The following is a 12020-nucleotide window of genomic DNA, read 5'->3' as shown; positions in this document are numbered from 1 at the left end:
GTTCCTAATTGACAAAATAAGATTAATGCTTATGAAGAAATATAAAATCTCATCCCTTCCCCAATATCGCGCCACACCCCTACCCCTTAATTCCCTGGTTGAACTTGATGGACATATGTCTTTTTTCGACCGTACTAACTATGTAACTATGTAACATAACATGGGGGGGGGGGGGTCTCCTGGCTGTTCACACAGGTGTGTCATTGCTGTACATTGACCATGCATTGCTTCTGTGGTATTGCAAAGGCAAAGACAAATGCTTCCAGCCATCCATTGCACTAATGGATTGGTCATCAGCTGGCTGTCTATGTCCCGCATCAATATAGACCAAAGTACAGAGGGTTAGGCTATGCTATTGTGCACCTACCTGATGCATCAGAAGGTGCGAGGCCCTTGCTAAATTCTGTGCACAGACTTTGAGATCTATACTTTAGACTGTATCTAAACCTGCTCCAACATGGACTGACATTCTGGCCTACTTTCAGCCGATGCGACTTGTCTGTCGCTGAACAGTCGCTTTTTATGTATTCAGCACCTATGTATAATGTTGTAAAAATGCTCTAGAAGCTAAAGTCGCAGAAATGTCACACATATTTGGCCTGCAACTTTCTGTGCGACAAATTCAGACAGGAAAAATCAGTATAAATCCTTAGAAAATTATCCCCCAGTGTCTCCATCTGCTGGCGGTATTGAATAAGCATTGCTGCACTGATGGGGTATGCATTAGACGAAAAAAAAGAAGAAAAAGAAGAATAATACGCCCAGAAAAGAGGCGAAAAGGAGAAAAACGTAAAAAAACGTGAAAAAAAAGTAAGAGGAAGAGAAGGGAAAAAAAGGTGGAAATGGGTTTAAAAGTGATTTCGGCGGAGAAATATATATATATATATATATATATATATATATACGCGCACACACACACATATATATAAACGTATTCTCCGTTGAGATATTGCAGCCGCTGCTGTGTCCAGGCCCAGGAGCCTTAGCACTGTGCTGTGATGTCACTCAATACCACTGACATCACTAGGTGTAAACAACATCTCTCCTTTGCTGTGTATGTGACTATGGAGCTGTTTGGTGATGTCGTCTATTATGGCCTTCATAGAAGCAACAGGAGATTGTTGCATCCATCTAGAACCCTCAGAACTACAGTGCTATGATGTCACTCACTTCCACAGGCCTTGCAGAGTGTAAACAACAACAACCCAGCTTTGTTGTGTATGTAACCATAGGGATTTGTGATGTCACCTAGAACCTTCACAGCAGCGACAGCTTTATGAGGAGCATCAGCACTGCTCTGCCTGAGCAGAACCATCACCGCCATAGGTTGTCAAATAACCCGGGTTTAACCCACACAGGTAAGTCCAATGGGGTGCAGGCATGTCCTCTATGCTTACAGCTTCCCGTGGGTGTTGGTTTGATACCGTTTGGGGACAGCCAAGGAGGCATCTGCAGGCAACAAAGGTAGGTGTGTGCTTGTGTGTGTGTTTCCTATGCAGATCCTAAGCCCAGTGTCACATGCAAGTAGGAGGAGTAAGAAGGGTTCCTGGCAAATCCGGGTTATGGATTGCATTTAAAAAGGCCCCGTGGGAGTGCAATGGGCCCCTGTCTTGCTGCTTAGCAATAATGGTATGGGTTTAGGTTCTGCTGTGTGTACTGGTGGTTGACTGCCCCCCAGCCCAGAGTGTGCATGGAAAATTGTCTGGCAGCCTCCCTGACAGCAAGCAGTGATAGTGCCCATGAAGGGCACCTTGTTGGGCCCGCCCCTTTCACGGTTATCGCTTCTCGGCCTTTTGGCTAAGATCAAGTGTAGTATCTGTTCTTATCAGTTTAATATCTGATACGTCCCCTATCTGGGGACCATATATTAAATGGATTTTTGAGAACGGGGGCCGATTTCGAAGCTTGCTTCCGTCGCCCTATGCATTGACCCGATATGGCAGTATCTTCGGGTACAGTGCACCACCCCCTTACAGGGTTAAAAAGAAAGATTCCTACTTTCATTGCTACCTGCTTGCTGGCTAGCCAGCTAGCCAGCCCTGTGGGCCTTGCTGCTGCTGCAGCCAAAAAACAAAAGGTGGTGCTGCTGCTGCTTCTGCTTCTGCTTGTGTCTGGCCGCTGTTGGAGCGTCCAGGCACAGGACTTCTGCTGCTGCTGACTAAATGGCCTCCTTAATTGGATCATTTGAGTAGCCAGCACACCTGTGCAGGTAGGGCATGACATGATAGGCAGCTGCCTTGATAGCGGGTGGGTGCTGAATGTTCCTAATTGACAAAATAAGATTAATGCTTATGAAGAAATATAAAATCTCATCCCTTCCCCAATATCGCGCCACACCCCTACCCCTTAATTCCCTGGTTGAACTTGATGGACATATGTCTTTTTTCGACCGTACTAACTATGTAACTATGTAACATAACATGGGGGGGGGGGGGGGGGTCTCCTGGCTGTTCACACAGGTGTGTCATTGCTGTACATTGACCATGCATTGCTTCTGTGGTATTGCAAAGGCAAAGACAAATGCTTCCAGCCATCCATTGCACTAATGGATTGGTCATCAGCTGGCTGTCTATGTCCCGCATCAATATAGACCAAAGTACAGAGGGTTAGGCTATGCTATTGTGCACCTACCTGATGCATCAGAAGGTGCGAGGCCCTTGCTAAATTCTGTGCACAGACTTTGAGATCTATACTTTAGACTGTATCTAAACCTGCTCCAACATGGACTGACATTCTGGCCTACTTTCAGCCGATGCGACTTGTCTGTCGCTGAACAGTCGCTTTTTATGTATTCAGCACCTATGTATAATGTTGTAAAAATGCTCTAGAAGCTAAAGTCGCAGAAATGTCACACATATTTGGCCTGCAACTTTCTGTGCGACAAATTCAGACAGGAAAAATCAGTATAAATCCTTAGAAAATTATCCCCCAGTGTCTCCATCTGCTGGCGGTATTGAATAAGCATTGCTGCACTGATGGGGTATGCATTAGACGAAAAAAAAGAAGAAAAAGAAGAATAATACGCCCAGAAAAGAGGCGAAAAGGAGAAAAACGTAAAAAAACGTGAAAAAAAAGTAAGAGGAAGAGAAGGGAAAAAAAGGTGGAAATGGGTTTAAAAGTGATTTCGGCGGAGAAATATATATATATATATATATATATATATATATATATATACGCGCACACACACACATATATATAAACGTATTCTCCGTTGAGATATTGCAGCCGCTGCTGTGTCCAGGCCCAGGAGCCTTAGCACTGTGCTGTGATGTCACTCAATACCACTGACATCACTAGGTGTAAACAACATCTCTCCTTTGCTGTGTATGTGACTATGGAGCTGTTTGGTGATGTCGTCTATTATGGCCTTCATAGAAGCAACAGGAGATTGTTGCATCCATCTAGAACCCTCAGAACTACAGTGCTATGATGTCACTCACTTCCACAGGCCTTGCAGAGTGTAAACAACAACAACCCAGCTTTGTTGTGTATGTAACCATAGGGATTTGTGATGTCACCTAGAACCTTCACAGCAGCGACAGCTTTATGAGGAGCATCAGCACTGCTCTGCCTGAGCAGAACCATCACCGCCATAGGTTGTCAAATAACCCGGGTTTAACCCACACAGGTAAGTCCAATGGGGTGCAGGCATGTCTTCTATGCTTACAGCTTCCCGTGGGTGTTGGTTTGATACCGTTTGGGGACAGCCAAGGAGGCATCTGCAGGCAACAAAGGTAGGTGTGTGCTTGTGTGTGTGTTTCCTATGCAGATCCTAAGCCCAGTGTCACATGCAAGTAGGAGGAGTAAGAAGGGTTCCTGGCAAATCCGGGTTATGGATTGCATTTAAAAAGGCCCCGTGGGAGTGCAATGGGCCCCTGTCTTGCTGCTTAGCAATAATGGTATGGGTTTAGGTTCTGCTGTGTGTACTGGTGGTTGACTGCCCCCCAGCCCAGAGTGTGCATGGAAAATTGTCTGGCAGCCTCCCTGACAGCAAGCAGTGATAGTGCCCATGAAGGGCACCTTGTTGGGCCCGCCCCTTTCACGGTTATCGCTTCTCGGCCTTTTGGCTAAGATCAAGTGTAGTATCTGTTCTTATCAGTTTAATATCTGATACGTCCCCTATCTGGGGACCATATATTAAATGGATTTTTGAGAACGGGGGCCGATTTCGAAGCTTGCTTCCGTCGCCCTATGCATTGACCCGATATGGCAGTATCTTCGGGTACAGTGCACCACCCCCTTACAGGGTTAAAAAGAAAGATTCCTACTTTCATTGCTACCTGCTTGCTGGCTAGCCAGCTAGCCAGCCCTGTGGGCCTTGCTGCTGCTGCAGCCAAAAAACAAAAGGTGGTGCTGCTGCTGCTTCTGCTGCTTCTGCTTCTGCTTGTGTCTGGCCGCTGTTGGAGCGTCCAGGCACAGGACTTCTGCTGCTGCTGACTAAATGGCCTCTTTAATTGGATCATTTGAGTAGCCAGCACACCTGTGCAGGTAGGGCATGACATGATAGGCAGCTGCCTTGATAGCGGGTGGGTGCTGAATGTTCCTAATTGACAAAATAAGATTAATGCTTATGAAGAAATATAAAATCTCATCCCTTCCCCAATATCGCGCCACACCCCTACCCCTTAATTCCCTGGTTGAACTTGATGGACATATGTCTTTTTTCGACCGTACTAACTATGTAACTATGTAACATAACATGGGGGGGGGGGGGGGGGTCTCCTGGCTGTTCACACAGGTGTGTCATTGCTGTACATTGACCATGCATTGCTTCTGTGGTATTGCAAAGGCAAAGACAAATGCTTCCAGCCATCCATTGCACTAATGGATTGGTCATCAGCTGGCTGTCTATGTCCCGCATCAATATAGACCAAAGTACAGAGGGTTAGGCTATGCTATTGTGCACCTACCTGATGCATCAGAAGGTGCGAGGCCCTTGCTAAATTCTGTGCACAGACTTTGAGATCTATACTTTAGACTGTATCTAAACCTGCTCCAACATGGACTGACATTCTGGCCTACTTTCAGCCGATGCGACTTGTCTGTCGCTGAACAGTCGCTTTTTATGTATTCAGCACCTATGTATAATGTTGTAAAAATGCTCTAGAAGCTAAAGTCGCAGAAATGTCACACATATTTGGCCTGCAACTTTCTGTGCGACAAATTCAGACAGGAAAAATCAGTATAAATCCTTAGAAAATTATCCCCCAGTGTCTCCATCTGCTGGCGGTATTGAATAAGCATTGCTGCACTGATGGGGTATGCATTAGACGAAAAAAAAGAAGAAAAAGAAGAATAATACGCCCAGAAAAGAGGCGAAAAGGAGAAAAACGTAAAAAAACGTGAAAAAAAAGTAAGAGGAAGAGAAGGGAAAAAAAGGTGGAAATGGGTTTAAAAGTGATTTCGGCGGAGAAATATATATATATATATATATATATATATATATATATATATATATACGCGCACACACACACATATATATAAACGTATTCTCCGTTGAGATATTGCAGCCGCTGCTGTGTCCAGGCCCAGGAGCCTTAGCACTGTGCTGTGATGTCACTCAATACCACTGACATCACTAGGTGTAAACAACATCTCTCCTTTGCTGTGTATGTGACTATGGAGCTGTTTGGTGATGTCGTCTATTATGGCCTTCATAGAAGCAACAGGAGATTGTTGCATCCATCTAGAACCCTCAGAACTACAGTGCTATGATGTCACTCACTTCCACAGGCCTTGCAGAATGTAAACAACAACAACCCAGCTTTGTTGTGTATGTAACCATAGGGATTTGTGATGTCACCTAGAACCTTCACAGCAGCGACAGCTTTATGAGGAGCATCAGCACTGCTCTGCCTGAGCAGAACCATCACCGCCATAGGTTGTCAAATAACCCGGGTTTAACCCACACAGGTAAGTCCAATGGGGTGCAGGCATGTCCTCTATGCTTACAGCTTCCCGTGGGTGTTGGTTTGATACCGTTTGGGGACAGCCAAGGAGGCATCTGCAGGCAACAAAGGTAGGTGTGTGCTTGTGTGTGTGTTTCCTATGCAGATCCTAAGCCCAGTGTCACATGCAAGTAGGAGGAGTAAGAAGGGTTCCTGGCAAATCCGGGTTATGGATTGCATTTAAAAAGGCCCCGTGGGAGTGCAATGGGCCCCTGTCTTGCTGCTTAGCAATAATGGTATGGGTTTAGGTTCTGCTGTGTGTACTGGTGGTTGACTGCCCCCCAGCCCAGAGTGTGCATGGAAAATTGTCTGGCAGCCTCCCTGACAGCAAGCAGTGATAGTGCCCATGAAGGGCACCTTGTTGGGCCCGCCCCTTTCACGGTTATCGCTTCTCGGCCTTTTGGCTAAGATCAAGTGTAGTATCTGTTCTTATCAGTTTAATATCTGATACGTCCCCTATCTGGGGACCATATATTAAATGGATTTTTGAGAACGGGGGCCGATTTCGAAGCTTGCTTCCGTCGCCCTATGCATTGACCCGATATGGCAGTATCTTCGGGTACAGTGCACCACCCCCTTACAGGGTTAAAAAGAAAGATTCCTACTTTCATTGCTACCTGCTTGCTGGCTAGCCAGCTAGCCAGCCCTGTGGGCCTTGCTGCTGCTGCAGCCAAAAAACAAAAGGTGGTGCTGCTGCTGCTTCTGCTGCTTCTGCTTCTGCTTGTGTCTGGCCGCTGTTGGAGCGTCCAGGCACAGGACTTCTGCTGCTGCTGACTAAATGGCCTCCTTAATTGGATCATTTGAGTAGCCAGCACACCTGTGCAGGTAGGGCATGACATGATAGGCAGCTGCCTTGATAGCGGGTGGGTGCTGAATGTTCCTAATTGACAAAATAAGATTAATGCTTATGAAGAAATATAAAATCTCATCCCTTCCCCAATATCGCGCCACACCCCTACCCCTTAATTCCTTGGTTGAACTTGATGGACATATGTCTTTTTTCGACCGTACTAACTATGTAACTATGTAACATAACATGGGGGGGGGGGGGGGTCTCCTGGCTGTTCACACAGGTGTGTCATTGCTGTACATTGACCATGCATTGCTTCTGTGGTATTGCAAAGGCAAAGACAAATGCTTCCAGCCATCCATTGCACTAATGGATTGGTCATCAGCTGGCTGTCTATGTCCCGCATCAATATAGACCAAAGTACAGAGGGTTAGGCTATGCTATTGTGCACCTACCTGATGCATCAGAAGGTGCGAGGCCCTTGCTAAATTCTGTGCACAGACTTTGAGATCTATACTTTAGACTGTATCTAAACCTGCTCCAACATGGACTGACATTCTGGCCTACTTTCAGCCAATGCGACTTGTCTGTCGCTGAACAGTCGCTTTTTATGTATTCAGCACCTATGTATAATGTTGTAAAAATGCTCTAGAAGCTAAAGTCGCAGAAATGTCACACATATTTGGCCTGCAACTTTCTGTGCGACAAATTCAGACAGGAAAAATCAGTATAAATCCTTAGAAAATTATCCCCCAGTGTCTCCATCTGCTGGCGGTATTGAATAAGCATTGCTGCACTGATGGGGTATGCATTAGACGAAAAAAAAGAAGAAAAAGAAGAATAATACGCCCAGAAAAGAGGCGAAAAGGAGAAAAACGTAAAAAAACGTGAAAAAAAAGTAAGAGGAAGAGAAGGGAAAAAAAGGTGGAAATGGGTTTAAAAGTGATTTCGGCGGAGATATATATATATATATATATATATATATATATATATACGCGCACACACACACATATATATAAACGTATTCTCCGTTGAGATATTGCAGCCGCTGCTGTGTCCAGGCCCAGGAGCCTTAGCACTGTGCTGTGATGTCACTCAATACCACTGACATCACTAGGTGTAAACAACATCTCTCCTTTGCTGTGTATGTGACTATGGAGCTGTTTGGTGATGTCGTCTATTATGGCCTTCATAGAAGCAACAGGAGATTGTTGCATCCATCTAGAACCCTCAGAACTACAGTGCTATGATGTCACTCACTTCCACAGGCCTTGCAGAGTGTAAACAACAACAACCCAGCTTTGTTGTGTATGTAACCATAGGGATTTGTGATGTCACCTAGAACCTTCACAGCAGCGACAGCTTTATGAGGAGCATCAGCACTGCTCTGCCTGAGCAGAACCATCACCGCCATAGGTTGTCAAATAACCCGGGTTTAACCCACACAGGTAAGTCCAATGGGGTGCAGGCATGTCCTCTATGCTTACAGCTTCCCGTGGGTGTTGGTTTGATACCGTTTGGGGACAGCCAAGGAGGCATCTGCAGGCAACAAAGGTAGGTGTGTGCTTGTGTGTGTGTTTCTTATGCAGATCCTAAGCCCAGTGTCACATGCAAGTAGGAGGAGTAAGAAGGGTTCCTGGCAAATCCGGGTTATGGATTGCATTTAAAAAGGCCCCGTGGGAGTGCAATGGGCCCCTGTCTTGCTGCTTAGCAATAATGGTATGGGTTTAGGTTCTGCTGTGTGTACTGGTGGTTGACTGCCCCCCAGCCCAGAGTGTGCATGGAAAATTGTCTGGCAGCCTCCCTGACAGCAAGCAGTGATAGTGCCCATGAAGGGCACCTTGTTGGGCCCGCCCCTTTCACGGTTATCGCTTCTCGGCCTTTTGGCTAAGATCAAGTGTAGTATCTGTTCTTATCAGTTTAATATCTGATATGTCCCCTATCTGGGGACCATATATTAAATGGATTTTTGAGAACGGGGGCCGATTTCAAAGCTTGCTTCCGTCGCCCTATGCATTGACCCGATATGGCAGTATCTTCGGGTACAGTGCACCACCCCCTTACAGGGTTAAAAAGAAAGATTCCTACTTTCATTGCTACCTGCTTGCTGGCTAGCCAGCTAGCCAGCCCTGTGGGCCTTGCTGCTGCTGCAGCCAAAAAACAAAAGGTGGTGGTGCTGCTGCTGCTTCTGCTGCTTCTGCTTCTGCTTGTGTCTGGCCGCTGTTGGAGCGTCCAGGCACAGGACTTCTGCTGCTGCTGACTAAATGGCCTCCTTAATTGGATCATTTGAGTAGCCAGCACACCTGTGCAGGTAGGTCATGACATGATAGGCAGCTGCCTTGATAGCGGGTGGGTGCTGAATGTTCCTAATTGACAAAATAAGATTAATGCTTATGAAGAAATATAAAATCTCATCCCTTCCCCAATATCGCGCCACACCCCTACCCCTTAATTCCCTGGTTGAACTTGATGGACATATGTCTTTTTTCGACCGTACTAACTATGTAACTATGTAACATAACATGGGGGGGGGGGGGCAGGAGACCCCCCCCGCCCCCCAGGTGTGTATTGTGTACATTGACATGCATTGTTCTGTGGTATTGCAAAGGCAAAGACAAATGCTTCCAGCCATCCATTGCACTAATGGATTGGTCATCAGCTGGCTGTCTATGTCCCGCATCAATATAGACCAAAGTACAGAGGGTTAGGCTATGCTATTGTGCACCTACCTGATGCATCAGAAGGTGCGAGGCCCTTGCTAAATTCTGTGCACAGACTTTGAGATCTATACTTTAGACTGTATCTAAACCTGCTCCAACATGGACTGACATTCTGGCCTACTTTCAGCCGATGCGACTTGTCTGTCGCTGAACAGTCGCTTTTTATGTATTCAGCACCTATGTATAATGTTGTAAAAATGCTCTAGAAGCTAAAGTCGCAGAAATGTCACACATATTTGGCCTGCAACTTTCTGTGCGACAAATTCAGACAGGAAAAATCAGTATAAATCCTTAGAAAATTATCCCCCAGTGTCTCCATCTGCTGGCGGTATTGAATAAGCATTCCTGCACTGATGGGGTATGCATTAGACGAAAAAAAAGAAGAAAAAGAAGAATAATACGCCCAGAAAAGAGGCGAAAAGGAGAAAAACGTAAAAAAACGTGAAAAAAAAGTAAGAGGAAGAGAAGGGAAAAAAAGGTGGAAATGGGTTTAAAAGTGATTTCGGCGGAGAAATATATATATATATATATATATATATATATATATATATACGCGCACACACACACATATATATTAACGTATTCTCCGTTGAGATATTGCAGCCGCTGCTGTGTCCAGGCCCAGGAGCCTTAGCACTGTGCTGTGATGTCACTCAATACCACTGACATCACTAGGTGTAAACAACATCTCTCCTTTGCTGTGTATGTGACTATGGAGCTGTTTGGTGATGTCGTCTATTATGGCCTTCATAGAAGCAACAGGAGATTGTTGCATCCATCTAGAACCCTCAGAACTACAGTGCTATGATGTCACTCACTTCCACAGGCCTTGCAGAGTGTAAACAACAACAACCCAGCTTTGTTGTGTATGTAACCATAGGGATTTGTGATGTCACCTAGAACCTTCACAGCAGCGACAGCTTTATGAGGAGCATCAGCACTGCTCTGCCTGAGCAGAACCATCACCGCCATAGGTTGTCAAATAACCCGGGTTTAACCCACACAGGTAAGTCCAATGGGGTGCAGGCATGTCCTCTATGCTTACAGCTTCCCGTGGGTGTTGGTTTGATACCGTTTGGGGACAGCCAAGGAGGCATCTGCAGGCAACAAAGGTAGGTGTGTGCTTGTGTGTGTGTTTCCTATGCAGATCCTAAGCCCAGTGTCACATGCAAGTAGGAGGAGTAAGAAGGGTTCCTGGCAAATCCGGGTTATGGATTGCATTTAAAAAGGCCCCGTGGGAGTGCAATGGGCCCCTGTCTTGCTGCTTAGCAATAATGGTATGGGTTTAGGTTCTGCTGTGTGTACTGGTGGTTGACTGCCCCCCAGCCCAGAGTGTGCATGGAAAATTGTCTGGCAGCCTCCCTGACAGCAAGCAGTGATAGTGCCCATGAAGGGCACCTTGTTGGGCCCGCCCCTTTCACGGTTATCGCTTCTCGGCCTTTTGGCTAAGATCAAGTGTAGTATCTGTTCTTATCAGTTTAATATCTGATACGTCCCCTATCTGGGGACCATATATTAAATGGATTTTTGAGAACGGGGGCCGATTTCGAAGCTTGCTTCCGTCGCCCTATGCATTGACCCGATATGGCAGTATCTTCGGGTACAGTGCACCACCCCCTTACAGGGTTAAAAAGAAAGATTCCTACTTTCATTGCTACCTGCTTGCTGGCTAGCCAGCTAGCCAGCCCTGTGGGCCTTGCTGCTGCTGCAGCCAAAAAACAAAAGGTGGTGCTGCTGCTGCTTCTGCTGCTTCTGCTTGTGTCTGGCCGCTGTTGGAGCGTCCAGGCACAGGACTTCTGCTGCTGCTGACTAAATGGCCTCCTTAATTGGATCATTTGAGTAGCCAGCACACCTGTGCAGGTAGGGCATGACATGATAGGCAGCTGCCTTGATAGCGGGTGGGTGCTGAATGTTCCTAATTGACAAAATAAGATTAATGCTTATGAAGAAATATAAAATCTCATCCCTTCCCCAATATCGCGCCACACCCCTACCCCTTAATTCCCTGGTTGAACTTGATGGACATATGTCTTTTTTCGACCGTACTAACTATGTAACTATGTAACATAACATGGGGGGGGGGGGGGGGGTCTCCTGGCTGTTCACACAGGTGTGTCATTGCTGTACATTGACCATGCATTGCTTCTGTGGTATTGCAAAGGCAAAGACAAATGCTTCCAGCCATCCATTGCACTAATGGATTGGTCATCAGCTGGCTGTCTATGTCCCGCATCAATATAGACCAAAGTACAGAGGGTTAGGCTATGCTATTGTGCACCTACCTGATGCATCAGAAGGTGCGAGGCCCTTGCTAAATTCTGTGCACAGACTTTGAGATCTATACTTTAGACTGTATCTAAACCTGCTCCAACATGGACTGACATTCTGGCCTACTTTCAGCCGATGCGACTTGTCTGTCGCTGAACAGTCGCTTTTTATGTATTCAGCACCTATGTATAATGTTGTAAAAATGCTCTAGAAGCTAAAGTCGCAGAAATGTCACACATATTTGGCCTGCAACTTTCTGTGCGACAAATTCAGACAGGAAAAATCAGTATAAAT

General features: G+C 46.0%; 5 non-coding genes across 5 annotated transcripts; all 5 read left to right on the top strand.

The window, feature by feature from the left end:
- The first annotated feature begins 1777 nt into the window (after positions 1-1777).
- LOC130315141 (U2 spliceosomal RNA) lies at positions 1778-1968 on the top strand. Its single transcript, XR_008862721.1, has one exon. It is a non-coding gene; the product is annotated as a U2 spliceosomal RNA (small nuclear RNA).
- A 2079-nt stretch (positions 1969-4047) lies between these two features.
- Positions 4048-4238, top strand: LOC130315139 (U2 spliceosomal RNA). Its single transcript, XR_008862719.1, has one exon. It is a non-coding gene; the product is annotated as a U2 spliceosomal RNA (small nuclear RNA).
- Positions 4239-6332: 2094 nt separating this feature from the next.
- Positions 6333-6523, top strand: LOC130315137 (U2 spliceosomal RNA). Its single transcript, XR_008862718.1, has one exon. It is a non-coding gene; the product is annotated as a U2 spliceosomal RNA (small nuclear RNA).
- A 2082-nt stretch (positions 6524-8605) lies between these two features.
- On the top strand, positions 8606-8796 carry LOC130315204 (U2 spliceosomal RNA). Its single transcript, XR_008862778.1, has one exon. It is a non-coding gene; the product is annotated as a U2 spliceosomal RNA (small nuclear RNA).
- A 2087-nt stretch (positions 8797-10883) lies between these two features.
- LOC130315136 (U2 spliceosomal RNA) lies at positions 10884-11074 on the top strand. The gene has a single exon (XR_008862717.1). It is a non-coding gene; the product is annotated as a U2 spliceosomal RNA (small nuclear RNA).
- The last annotated feature ends 946 nt before the right edge of the window (positions 11075-12020 follow it).

The sequence above is a fragment of the Hyla sarda genome, unplaced genomic scaffold, assembly GCF_029499605.1.
Source record: "Hyla sarda isolate aHylSar1 unplaced genomic scaffold, aHylSar1.hap1 scaffold_186, whole genome shotgun sequence".
Taxonomy (NCBI): domain Eukaryota; kingdom Metazoa; phylum Chordata; class Amphibia; order Anura; family Hylidae; genus Hyla; species Hyla sarda.
This window is presented reverse-complemented; position numbering and strand designations above follow the sequence as displayed.